The sequence below is a fragment of the Oncorhynchus keta genome, chromosome 2 (assembly GCF_023373465.1).
Source record: "Oncorhynchus keta strain PuntledgeMale-10-30-2019 chromosome 2, Oket_V2, whole genome shotgun sequence".
Classification (NCBI taxonomy): domain Eukaryota; kingdom Metazoa; phylum Chordata; class Actinopteri; order Salmoniformes; family Salmonidae; genus Oncorhynchus; species Oncorhynchus keta.
Window position 1 is genome coordinate 5,505,260 of NC_068422.1, and position 11,999 is coordinate 5,517,258.

Here is an 11,999-nt window from a genome sequence, read left to right on the forward strand (position 1 = left end):
GGGGGGGGGTGTATTCTAAATTAACTTATTTCATTCTTAAGTAGTTTATTTATTTTCTTTGCTCCTTTTGAGAGTCTGTCGGGACTCCTTTGAAATGTTCTTCTGGGCTGTGAAGATATTGTGTCAATGCACTGGTCTTGGGTTTGAGTTTGTGTAACGGAATGTGAGGTGAAGTTTGTCTTCAGACTGACAGAGGTGGCAGTGTGGGCTGAATGCCAGTAGTGACCTAACTAATCTACTGAAGATCTCCTCTACTGTGTTTGCCTCCCGCCCACACAGCACTTCATCACAGTCTACTCTGCTGCATGGTGATCAAGGAGTTAAGGTTCCCAACTACAGTTAACATTCTGCTTTGGTATTTTCTGCTTTCTCATCGACATTAAGTAAGCGTTGTGGGTAATTTATTTATATTTTTATTTGACACTTGTTTCTAACTGTGCGGCCAATGAGAAGGTTTCGCACTGATCTATGAGAGAGATGCTCACCTGCTCATACCTGAGTACTCCTGCAGGTTATTTGTTTCAATAGTAAAGCCGGAGTACTCCTGAAGGTTATTTGTTTCAATAGTAAAGCCTGAGTACTCCTGCAGGTTATTTGTTTCAACAGCAAAGCCTGAGTACTCCTGAAGGTTATTTGTTTCAACAGTAAAGCCTGAGTACTCCTGAAGGTTCTTTCTGTTTCAACAGTAAAGCCGGAGTACTCCTGAAGGTTCTTTCTGTTTCAACAGTAAAGCCGGAGTACTCCTGAAGGTTCTTTCTGTTGCAACATTAAAGCCTGAGTACTCCTGAAGGTTCTTTCTGTTTCAACAGTAAAGCCTGAGTACTCCTGAAGGTTCTTTCTGTTTCAACAGTAAAGCCTGAGTACTCCTGAAGGTTCTTTCTGTTTCAACAGTAAAGCCTGAGTACTCCTGAAGGTTCTTTCTGTTTCAACAGTAAAGCCTGAGTACTCCTGAAGGTTCTTTCTGTTTCAACAGTAAAGCCTGAGTACTCCTGAAGGTTCTTTCTGTTTCAACAGTAAAGCCTGAGTACTCCTGAAGGTTCTTTCTGTTTCAACAGTAAAGCCTGAGTACTCCTGAAGGTTATTTGTTTCAACAGTAAAGCCTGAGTACTCCTGAAGGTTCTTTCTGTTTCAACAGTAAAGCCGGAGTACTCCTGAAGGTTCTTTCTGTTTTAAATGGTAAAAGCTGAAGAATCAGAGAGCAGCACTACACGATCCTAATTTGAATGTCTGCGTGTATCTGTTTGAGTGCTCCTATGTACGTACTGTATGTATGTACATGTGCGTGTTTTGTACTGAAAGCGTAATCCTTACTTTTGAAGGGGGAGAATTGGCATGCTTGATTGCACCATTAAAGCTTATTTAACTGAGATGTATTGCTGAAAATATGCCTTTATGAAAATAACAGTTATAAATGATAGATTCATGAAATCATGGATACTATTACATTCAAGAGGAGATGTATTTAATCATGAAATGATTGAGTTAACCTTAATATTATAATATCTCATTTTCATTTGAACTGTTCTTTATCTCAATATTTTATTTAGGATTTTTCACATTTTTAGGAATGTGAACATTCTGAGAAGAAAATCTGCACTCAAAAAATGTTTGTGCACAAAAATCATGGAATCAATCAATCGAACAAAAGCAAAAGTTGAACTCTACACAAACTCAGTTGTTATTAGTATGGTTATGAATGTCTGCACATTGGCATGTCTGGCATGTCCACACTGGTCCGGGGGTTTGGTTTGCTCTTCAGTGGACGTGGTGGTGGCAGCATCAGCTGGTGACATGGGTGCTCCTTGCCAACTGCACACACTCATGGCATTTTGCAGTGGTAATTGATCTCTTTGCATCCATGGAAAATATATCATATGTGAGTTAGCTCTCTGTTTGAAGACTTATTTACAATTATTGCTGACTTCTTATTGTACTTGACCGCCTTAAACTACTGTAAACAGCTTGGTTTATTTTCACGTTTTCACTGGAACACTGAAAGTCTGTGTAACTGGACTGTTTATTGACATTTTTGAAATGGAAAGGAAGCTGTGAAATGATCCAATAAGCATCTCCGTTTACATCAATTCAATTTTGGTTACTTGAAAACAGGAAAGTACAAATGGGGGAAAAAACATTCAAATGTAGACGACAATGAAGAGAGGGGAGGGGGGAAATTGAAAGAAATTGGTTGAAAAGGACAATCACTGTCTGAAAAATAAGCAGATTTTGATTCAAATATATTTGCTTCCCTGTCAGATTTGGTTTATTTTTCTGGATTTAAGCATTTAGCTTTGACAATCATAGTATGTTTTGTTTTTTTCTCTCAAGGGGAGTAAATTCTAAGGCTGTTTAGTTTTGTACTTTTTTGGTGTGCTGTTGTTGAAATTTTTAAATTGTGTGCAAACTGCAATAAATTCTAAGAACCTTAAAACTCAACTCCAATGTAAATGTCTGTGTTTAATTTGTCATAAAGAGTGAATAACATGGGTCCCATTCAGTCGGCACAAAACTACTGCACATTTAGAGGATTAGTTAAACGCTTATTATACTTATTAATACAGCTTAGAGCCACAGTCATATTTTAACAGAAGGAAGATGTCATCTGCTGAAATTATTGTAATATACATTTTTTTCTTAATTTAATTTCATAAGTGTTTAAACCAACTGGACTTCTCAGAGGCCTGTATGTATTAGATACAAGCTCAATCAAATGTTACAATTACCAATGTTGGAGAAGCTACTCTGAAAATATAGTTTACCAAGCTACCTTTTACTTCACACTGGAGGAAGTTAAGCTGCACTAAAGCTACCCTTAAAAATATATAGTTTACCTAACTAAAGTTACTTTGAAAAAGTAGTTCACTACATCCAAATGACTTTGTGAAAAAGTATCATATGTAAATATCATATTACAAATTGCAAGAACAGATATTAACATAATGTTTAATTTAGCCTATTATTCACACAAACAATGTTTCAAGTGAGAATTAGGAAGGTCTGATGCCAAAAAATAAAGTAAATTCTTGCCTACTTCACCCATATTTTATTTTTGCAAATAGTAGTGTGTAGTTCCAGTAGTTAGCTACACCACTACATGGTAAAACAGTAGTGTGTAGTTCCAGTAGTTAGCTACACCACTACATGGTAAAACAGTAGTGTGTAGTTCCAGTAGTTAGCTACACCACTACATGGTAAAACAGTAGTGTGTAGTTCCAGTAGTTGGCTACACCACTACATGGTAAAACAGTAGTGTGTAGTTCCAGTAGTTGGCTACACCACTACATGGTAAAACAGTAGTGTGTAGTTCCAGTAGTTGGCTACACCACTACATGGTAAAACAGTAGTGTGTAGTTCCAGTAGTTGGCTACACCGCTACATGGTGAAACAGTAGTGTGTAGTTCCAGTAGTTGGCTACACCACTAAATGGTGAAACAGTAGTGTGTAGTTCCAGTAGTTGGCTACACCGCTACATGGCTAAAAGTAATTAACTACTGAAAACATAACCTTGACTTGAATTTAGTTAAACTATCACCAAGCTACTGTCACCAAGCTACTGCAAAATGTAGTTTAGTTACTTGTTGTTCACTGCTCCCCAACACTGACAATTACACACAACCCTAAGTGTGTATCATTTAATGCGATATATTAGCTATACTTACACATCTGAGTAATTCAACATATTCTAGCATTGCTCTTCAGAACTAACTATAGTGACTGTGATCCTGTACTTAGTGTATAATCATAATAGATATGAAAACACTATATCTATCAGCAATGAAGGTAAGGGAAGCCTTGGCATTATTCATTTTTATATGCCATGTTGTGTGTGTCTGTGTGTGTGGGGGGGCTGTGGATCTAGATTAAGCACCTGTCGTTGCATGGCCAGTGTGTGTGTGTGTCAGGAGAGGCTCTAGATTGGGCCCCTGTAGTTGCATGGCCAGTGTGTGTGTGTGGGGAGAGCCTGTGGATCTAGATTGGGCCCCTGTAGTTGCATGGCCAGTGTGTGTGTGTCAGGAGAGGCTCTAGATTGGGCCACTGTAGTTGCATGGCCAGTATGTGTGAAGGGGGGGGGCTATGGATCTAAATTGGGCCCTGGTTGTTGCAGGGCCAGTGTGTGTGTGTGTGTGTGTGTGTGTGTGTGTGTGTGTGTGTGTGTGTGTGTGTGTGTGTGTGTGTGTGTGTGTGTGTGTGTGTGTGTGTGTGTGTGTGTGTGTGTTAATACATCTGGCTGGCTCAGGCGTGGGCTGGAACTGAGAAAATGTGAAGCAGCTTGTCGAGAACCACCCTCCCCCCTCCACAATACACACACACACACACACTCACTCACACATCCTCCTGCCAAAGCTCCTCAAGTACAGTTTTCCAAGAAACAAATCAGCTTTATCTAATGTCTAGCTGTTCTGCAAACCTGGCCTTGCAGATGCATTAAGGACTGACCACAGTGAGAGGTATTCATTAGGGCATTACTACAGATATGCTGTAAGCCACCCCCCTTCACCAGCAACACTTAACACCCCCATCTCCCAATCACTGGAAGATTTGCTTCTCTTTTCACAGGCATGATATTGTTTATGAAACATGTAAGTGTTTGTCACTTGTAGATGTATTCATGTTGCCTATTCAGAAGCATCATAATAACTACATCCAGGCATCATAATATTATTTCTAAATACACCTTTATTACACCTTTATTTTTACATCAGTTTGAACTATGTCCATGCAATATTATCACATGTGCACCTTTTTCATTATTTCATTTATTGAATTCCACTCCTTAGACAGGAGCAATGACATCAAGTTGACACTATGGATTTTCTTTAAGTCCCAAAAATAGTCATTAGAAAGACAAAAATATCACCACTATTAATGACCCTAAGTAACTATGTATTGTTTGAAAGTGTCATGAAAAATAATGAACCTTTACCTACTTCATTATTGCTAGCTACACTAGGCTCCTGAACATCTGCTTGAAGAATACAATTTGCTCTCAGATGGAGCTGGGTGTATTTAGGTCATTAATTTGTATCTGTCCTTTGTTTACGTAAGGAACGGGGACAAAATGGCAGCTGCAGAAACATTTCTCTGTGCCGAAGGGTAGTGGGCTCAACATGTTGGAATCGGCGACCAGCTTGTAGCTACAACACAGAAGTTTGTGTGAGCCAGTTCTCTACCAAGCTGTGAGCGCCTGGGCAGGGGAGAGACAATCACATGCTTTCACAAGGCCAGCTATGGCAGTGAAGTTACAAACATTCATACTGAATAGGTCTGCACTAAGTGTCCTGCTTCATATGAAAAATGTATCCTAACACCCCCACAAACAAAAGGCTGATTTGCTTGAGATGACTGTTGCTGTTGAAGAATTAGAAGTCTTGCAGTACATTCTCAAGAAGCTATAGGAGATACTGTTGCATCAGATACACAAGTTAAGTATACCTTTGCAGAACAATTTTAATTGAGGTAAAATATCTAGAGAGCAAATATTCTACATAGGAGGTAATAAAAATGTCTAACCAATAACCACACAACTCTAAACTTGCTGATTTTTCAATGCCAAACATGAAATGTTTGCAGTTGTGCCGTGGAATTAAAATGGATTGAATGAAGCATTAAGTCTGAAGAAAAAAGGGAGAAGTGTACAAGGGCAGAACTTTTAAAAGGTTACGATAACAGACAGGAGGGAGGAATTTGCCTTTCTTTTGATTGTCTGCGTATTTAAAAAGCATCCCATCGTCAAGCACTCAGCATACAAAGACAGAAGGCTAGCAACAAGCACCTTGTCTCCACCCAGACAAAGCAGTTGTCTCGAACTAGAGTGTCTCTGTTAGAGGGGCCCAGACCATACCCCTCACACACACACACACACCATACCCCTCGCACACAAACACCATACCCCTCGCACACAAACACCATACCCCTCGCACACACACACCCTCCCCCAGGAACTTTTTTGGGGGCTTGTATGGTATGAGATCACACTCCCGACAGCTCTTTTGTGTGAGTCTTTCGAGGAGTGGGAAAAAATAATGTAGCTCCACAAATAAGAAAGACTGGGCTGTATGGATGGTAAGAGGAAAGACTGGGCTGTATGGATGGTAAGAGGAAAGACTGGGCTGTATGGATGGTAAGAGGAAAGACTGGGCTGTATGGATGGTAAGAGGAAAGACTGGGCTGTATGGATGGTAAGAGGAAAGACTGGGCTGTATGGATGGTAAGAGGAAAGACTGGGCTGTATGGATGGTAAGAGGAAAGAAAGAGTGGGCTGTATGGATGGTAAGAGGAAAGTGAGGGCTGTATGGATGGTAAGAAGAAAGAGTGGGCCGTATGGATGGTAAGAAGAAAGAGTGGGCTGTATGGATGGTAAGAGGAAAGACTGGGCTGTATGAATGGTAAGAGGAAAGAAAGAGTGGGCTGTATGGATGGTAAGAGGAAAGACTGGGCTGTATGAATGGTAAGAGGGAAGAAAGAGTGGGCTGTATGGATGGTAAGAGGAAAGACTGGGCTGTATGAATGGTAAGAAGAAAGAGTGGGCTGTATGGATGGTAAGAGGAAAGAGTGGGCTGTATGGATGGTAAGAAGAAAGAGTGGGCTGTATGGATGGTAAGAGGAAAGAGTGGGCTGTATGGATGGTAAGAGGAAAGAGTGGGCTGTATGGATGGTAAGAAGAAAGAGTGGTCTGTATGGATGGTAAGAGGAAAGAGTGGGCTGTATGGATGGTAAGAAGAAAGAGTGGTCTGTATGGATGGTAAGAGGAAAGAGTGGTCTGTATGGATGGTAAGAGGAAAGAGTGGGCTGTATGGATGGTAAGAGGAAAGAGTGGTCTGTATGGATGGTAAGAGGAAAGAGTGGGCTGTATGGATGGTAAGAGGAAAGAGTGGGCTGTATGGATGGTAAGAGGAAAGAGTGGGCTGTATGGATGGTAAGAAGAAAGAGTGGGCTGTATGGATGTACGTTCATCTCTAGAACACGAGTCCTTCCTGAGCAGTATGACGGCTGCGTGTTCCCATGGTGTTTATACTTGCATACTATTGTTTGTACAGGTGAACGTGGTACCTTCAGACATTTGGAAATTGCTCCCAAGGATGAACCAGACTTGTGGAGGTCTTTTCTTTTGATCTTCCAATGATGTTAGGCAAAGAGGCACGGAGTTTGAAGGAGACCTTGAAATACATCCACAGGTACACCTCCAATTGACTCAAATTATGTAAATTAGCTTATCAGAAGCTTCTAAAGCCATGACATCATTTTCTGGAATTTTCCAAGCTGTTTAAAGACGCAATGAACTTAACGTATGTAAACTTCTAACCCACTGGAATTGTGATACAGTGAATTATTAGTGAAATAATCTGTCTGTAAACTGTTGGTGTAAAAATGACTTGTGTCATGCACAAAGTAGATGTGCTTACCGACTTGCCAAAACTATATTTTGTTAATTAACAAGGAATTTTTGGGGTGGTGAAAAACTAGTTTTAAGACACCAACTTAAGTGTATGTAAACTTCTGACTTCAACTGTAGTAGTACAAGCTAAGTACCACACAGTAAACAGTACGTAATACAGTATTTAGACTCCGTAGTAAACAGTAAGTAATACAGTATTTAGACTCAGGCCATACGTACGTCAATGTGGAGTAGGCAGACTATCTCTACCTAACCAATCAGAGCTGTTGTGTTGTGGACGCCCTTGGTGTTGAGGCACTGATTACTTCCAGATCGGTTCTGTGTGTGTGTGTGTGTGTGTGTGTGTGTGTGTGTGTGTGTGTGTGTGTGTGTGTGTGTGTGTGTGTGTGTGTGTGTGTGTGTGTGTGTGTGTGTGTGTGTGTGTGTGTGTGTGTGTGTGTGTGTGTGAAGAGAGGTTTGGACAGGCTGCCATGAGAAAGCCCCCCTGCACGCGTCAGTCTGTTCCAGATCGCTCCGGCACCTGCCTGCTGCAGAGGTGAGTCAGGAGGCAACACACACACACACATGGAGAACAAGGCAGCACCCCCACACAGAGCCACATGTGGGCGAGCCAAGACAGAGGGCGCCTCCAGGGAGCAGGCAGACAGCTGTGGGAGTTGAGGAATCCAACTTTCCTCCCCGTTGCATATTATTCACCATACCTTTACAGATCACATAGGACTGGGACGATAATATTTTGTCCATGGCAAAAATGAAATCACGTAGCAGATCAAACCCTTTAGTCCTTTAAAAACCTGCTGTAATATATTGTGTGCTACAGCTTGATAAATAAATACATGTGACTCTGGATGACAACATAATGTATGTTTCCAACATTAGGACTGCTTTCCGAAAGGAGTTAAATCCGCTTTGTGTTATGCTTCCTTGCCACACTACCAAGGAGTATTGCGATACTGGTATCATCCCGGCCCTAAAATCACTAGCAATGTGACAGCTACAGTAGACAGGTGCATCTAAATTCCTTCATTATAGCCAAACAGTTCTATTTTTGTTTCATCAGACCAGAAGACATTTCTCCAAAAAGTACGATCTTTGTCCCCATGTGCAGGTGCAAACTGTAGTCTGGCTTTTTTATGGTGGTTTAGGAGCAGTGGCTTCTTCCTTGCTGAGCAGCCTTTCAGGTTATGTCGATATAAGACTCGTTTTACTGTGGAAATAGATACTTTTGTACCTGTTTCCTCCAGCATCTTCACAAGGTCCTTTGCTGTTGCTCTGGGATTGATTTGCAGTTTTCGCACCAAAGTACGTTCATCTCTAGGAGACAGAATGCGTCTCCTTCGTGAGCGGTATGATGGCTGCATGGCCCCATGGTGTTTATACTTGAGTACTATTGTTTGTACAGATGAATGTGGTATCTTCAGGTGTTTGGAAAGTGCTCCCAAGGATGAACCAGACTTGTGGGGGTCTACAATTTTTTTCTGAGGTCTTTGCTGATTCCTTTTTTTCCCCATGATGTCAAGCAAAGAGGCACTGAGTTTGAAGGTAGGCCTTCAAATACATCCACAGGTACACCTCCAAATACATCCACAGGTACACCTCCAATTGACTCAAATTATGTCAATTAGCCTATCAGCAGCTTCTAAAGCCATTACGTCATTTTCGGGAATTTTTCAAGCTGTTTAAAGGCACAGTAAACTTAGTCTATGTACACTTCTAACCGACTGGAATTGTGATACAGTCAATTATAAGTGAAATAATCTGTCTGTAAACAATTGTTGAAAAAATTACTTGTGTCATACACAAAGTAGATGTCCTAACCAACTTGCCAAAACTATAGTTTGTTAACAAGAAATGTGTGGAGTGGTTGAAAAACAAGTTTTAATGACTCCAACCTAAGTGTATGTAAACTTCCGACTTCAACTGTAGGTGTTCCTTTTGTCCAGGTGGGAAAGGGCAGTGTTGAGTGCAATAGAGATTGCATCATCTGTGGATCTGTTGAGGCGGTATGCAAATTGGAGTGGGTCTAAGGTTTTTGGAATAATGGTGTTGATCTGAGCCATGACCAGCCTTTCAAAGCACTTCATGGCTACAGACGTGAGTGCTATGGGTCAGTAGTCATTTAGGCAGGTTACCTTAGTGTTCTTGGGCATCTGGTGGTCTGCTTGAAACATGTTGGTATTACATATTCAGGGACAGGTTGAAAATGTCAGTGAAGACACTTGCCAGTTGGTCAGGGCATGCTCGGAGTACACCTCCTGGTAATCCGTCTGGCCCTGTGGCCTTGTGAATGTTGACCTGTTTAAAGGTCTTATTCACATCGGCTTCGGAGAGCGTGACCACACAGTCGTCTGGAACACCGCCTGGTATGGCAACTGCACCACCCGCAACCGCAGGGCTCTCCAACGCATCATTACTGCATTACTCAGACCTACATACTGTATTCTATTCTAATGTATTTTGTCAATGCCACTCCGGCATTGCTCATGCTAATAGTTATCTATTTCTTAATTCCATTATTTTGCTTTTAGATTTGTGTGTATTGTTAGATACTGCTGCACTGTTGGAGCTAGGAACACAATTTCTCTACACACACAATAACGTCTGCAAAATATGTGTGACCAATAAAATTGGATTTGATTTGATATTCAGACTGTAGCACTGTGATACACCGAACAGAGATACTTGGTGTGGTATATTCAGACTGTAGCATGCTTGTGTGCGAGAAGTAAGCCCATAATTCCTGTAGCCTATATATCCTTGCATAGTGTTTGAGCGTGTGTGGATGCTGCCTGCGTGGTTCAAGCCTGGTTTAGCGCAGGAACAGGAGTGCCACTGTGTTCTCTCACCCTGAGATGCCAACCTCTCCACTCCCTCCTAGCTCTGGAGTAGCAAGCCCCATCTGTCACCTCCCTCTCTCTCAACCAACCTGCAGCAGTGCTGGGGTGGCCCCCGGCCCTCTCCCAGGATTAATTCTTGCATCCTGATCTGGGTTAGAGAGGGAGAGACATGGGCCCAGCCTGTGGGACCTGGCACATGCAACACATTCTGCTGTCTTATTTAAGGCAACATAATACTATCAGTCGGATATCAAAGAGAGCTGTTGAAACGTGACATGGGGAGATTTGTCCAATATCGGGTTGCATTGGCATTGTGCAACACAGGTACTGTATATCAAATCAAATTGTATTTGTCACATGCACCAAATGCTTACTTACAAGCCCTTAACAAACAAAGCAGTTCAAGAAAGAGTTAAGGAAATATTTACTAAATAAATAATTTAATAAAAACTAACAATAAAAAACAATAACAAGGCTATATACAAAGGGTACCGGTACCAAGTCAATGCGTGGGGGTACAGGTTAGTTGAGGTAATTTGTACATGTAGTTTGGGGTAAAGTGACTATGCATAAATAATAAACAGTACAGGTGGCCATATGATTAATTGTTCAGCAGGCTTATGGCTTGGGAGTAGAAGCTGTTAAGGAGCCTTTTGGACCTACACTTGGTCCACTGGTACCTCTTCCCGTGTGGTAGCAGAGAGAACAGTCTATGACAATTTTTTGGGCCTTCCTCTGACACCGCCTAGTGTATACACTACCGTTCAAAAGTTGAGTCACTCTTTTAAAAAAAAGAAAAGTGCATTTTTTGTCCATTAAAATAGCATCAAATTGATCAGAAATACAGTGTAAACATTGTTAATGTTGTAAATGAGCAGTGAGAGGCCCCGGTGCACAAGAGGACAAGTACATTAGACTGAGCTAGAGGACAAGTACATTAGAGTGTCTAGTTTGAGAAACACACACCGCACAAGTCCTGAACTGGCAGCTTCATTAAATAGTACCCGCAAAATACCAGTCTCAACGTCAACAGTGAAGAGGCACCCCCGGGATGTTGGCCTCCCACTCTTTCTATTCTGGTTAGGGCCAGTTTGCGCTGTTCTCTGAAGGGAGTAGTACACAGCATTGTACGAGCTCTTCAGTTTCTTGGCAATTTCTCGAATGGAATAGCCTTCATATATCAGAACAAGAATAGACTGACGCGTTTCAGAAGAAAGTTCTTTGTTTCTGGCCATTTTGACCCTGTAATCGAACCCACAAATGCTGATGAACCAGATACTCAACTAGTCTAAAAAAGGGCAGTTTTATTCCTTCTTTAATCAGGACGACTGTTTTCAGCTGTGCTAACATAATTGCAAAATGGTTTTCTAATGATCAATTAGTCTTTTAAAATTATAAACTTGGATTACTGTAGCTAACACAACGTGCCATTGGAACACAGGAGTGATGGTTGCTGATAATGGTCCTCTATACACCTATGTAGATATTCCATCCAAAAATCTGTCGTTTCCAGCTACAATAGTCATTTACAATATGAACAATGTCTACACTATATTTCTGAATAATTTGATGTTATTTTAATGGACAAAAAATGTGCTTTTCTTTCAAAAACAAGGACATTTCTAAGGGACCCCAAACTTTTGAACAACAGTGTATGTCCTGGATGGCAGGAAGCTTGGCCCCAGTGATGTACTGGGCCGTACGCGGTACCCTCTGTAGCACCTTGCGGTCAGAGGCTGAGCAGTTGCCATACCAGGCAGTGATGC

At 41.4% G+C, this 11,999-nt stretch overlaps 1 long non-coding RNA gene across 4 annotated transcripts; it reads left to right on the plus strand.

Moving 5' to 3' along the window:
• The first annotated feature begins 6 nt into the window (after positions 1–6).
• On the plus strand, positions 7–2,436 carry LOC127909446 (uncharacterized). Of its 4 annotated transcripts, none has more exons than XR_008071132.1 (2): positions 7–749; positions 791–2,436. It is a non-coding gene; the product is annotated as an uncharacterized LOC127909446 (long non-coding RNA). The 4 variants fall into 4 exon arrangements; XR_008071136.1 differs by having other exon boundaries at positions 832–2,436; XR_008071135.1 differs by having other exon boundaries at positions 7–708.
• Positions 2,437–11,999: the final 9,563 nt, after the last annotated feature.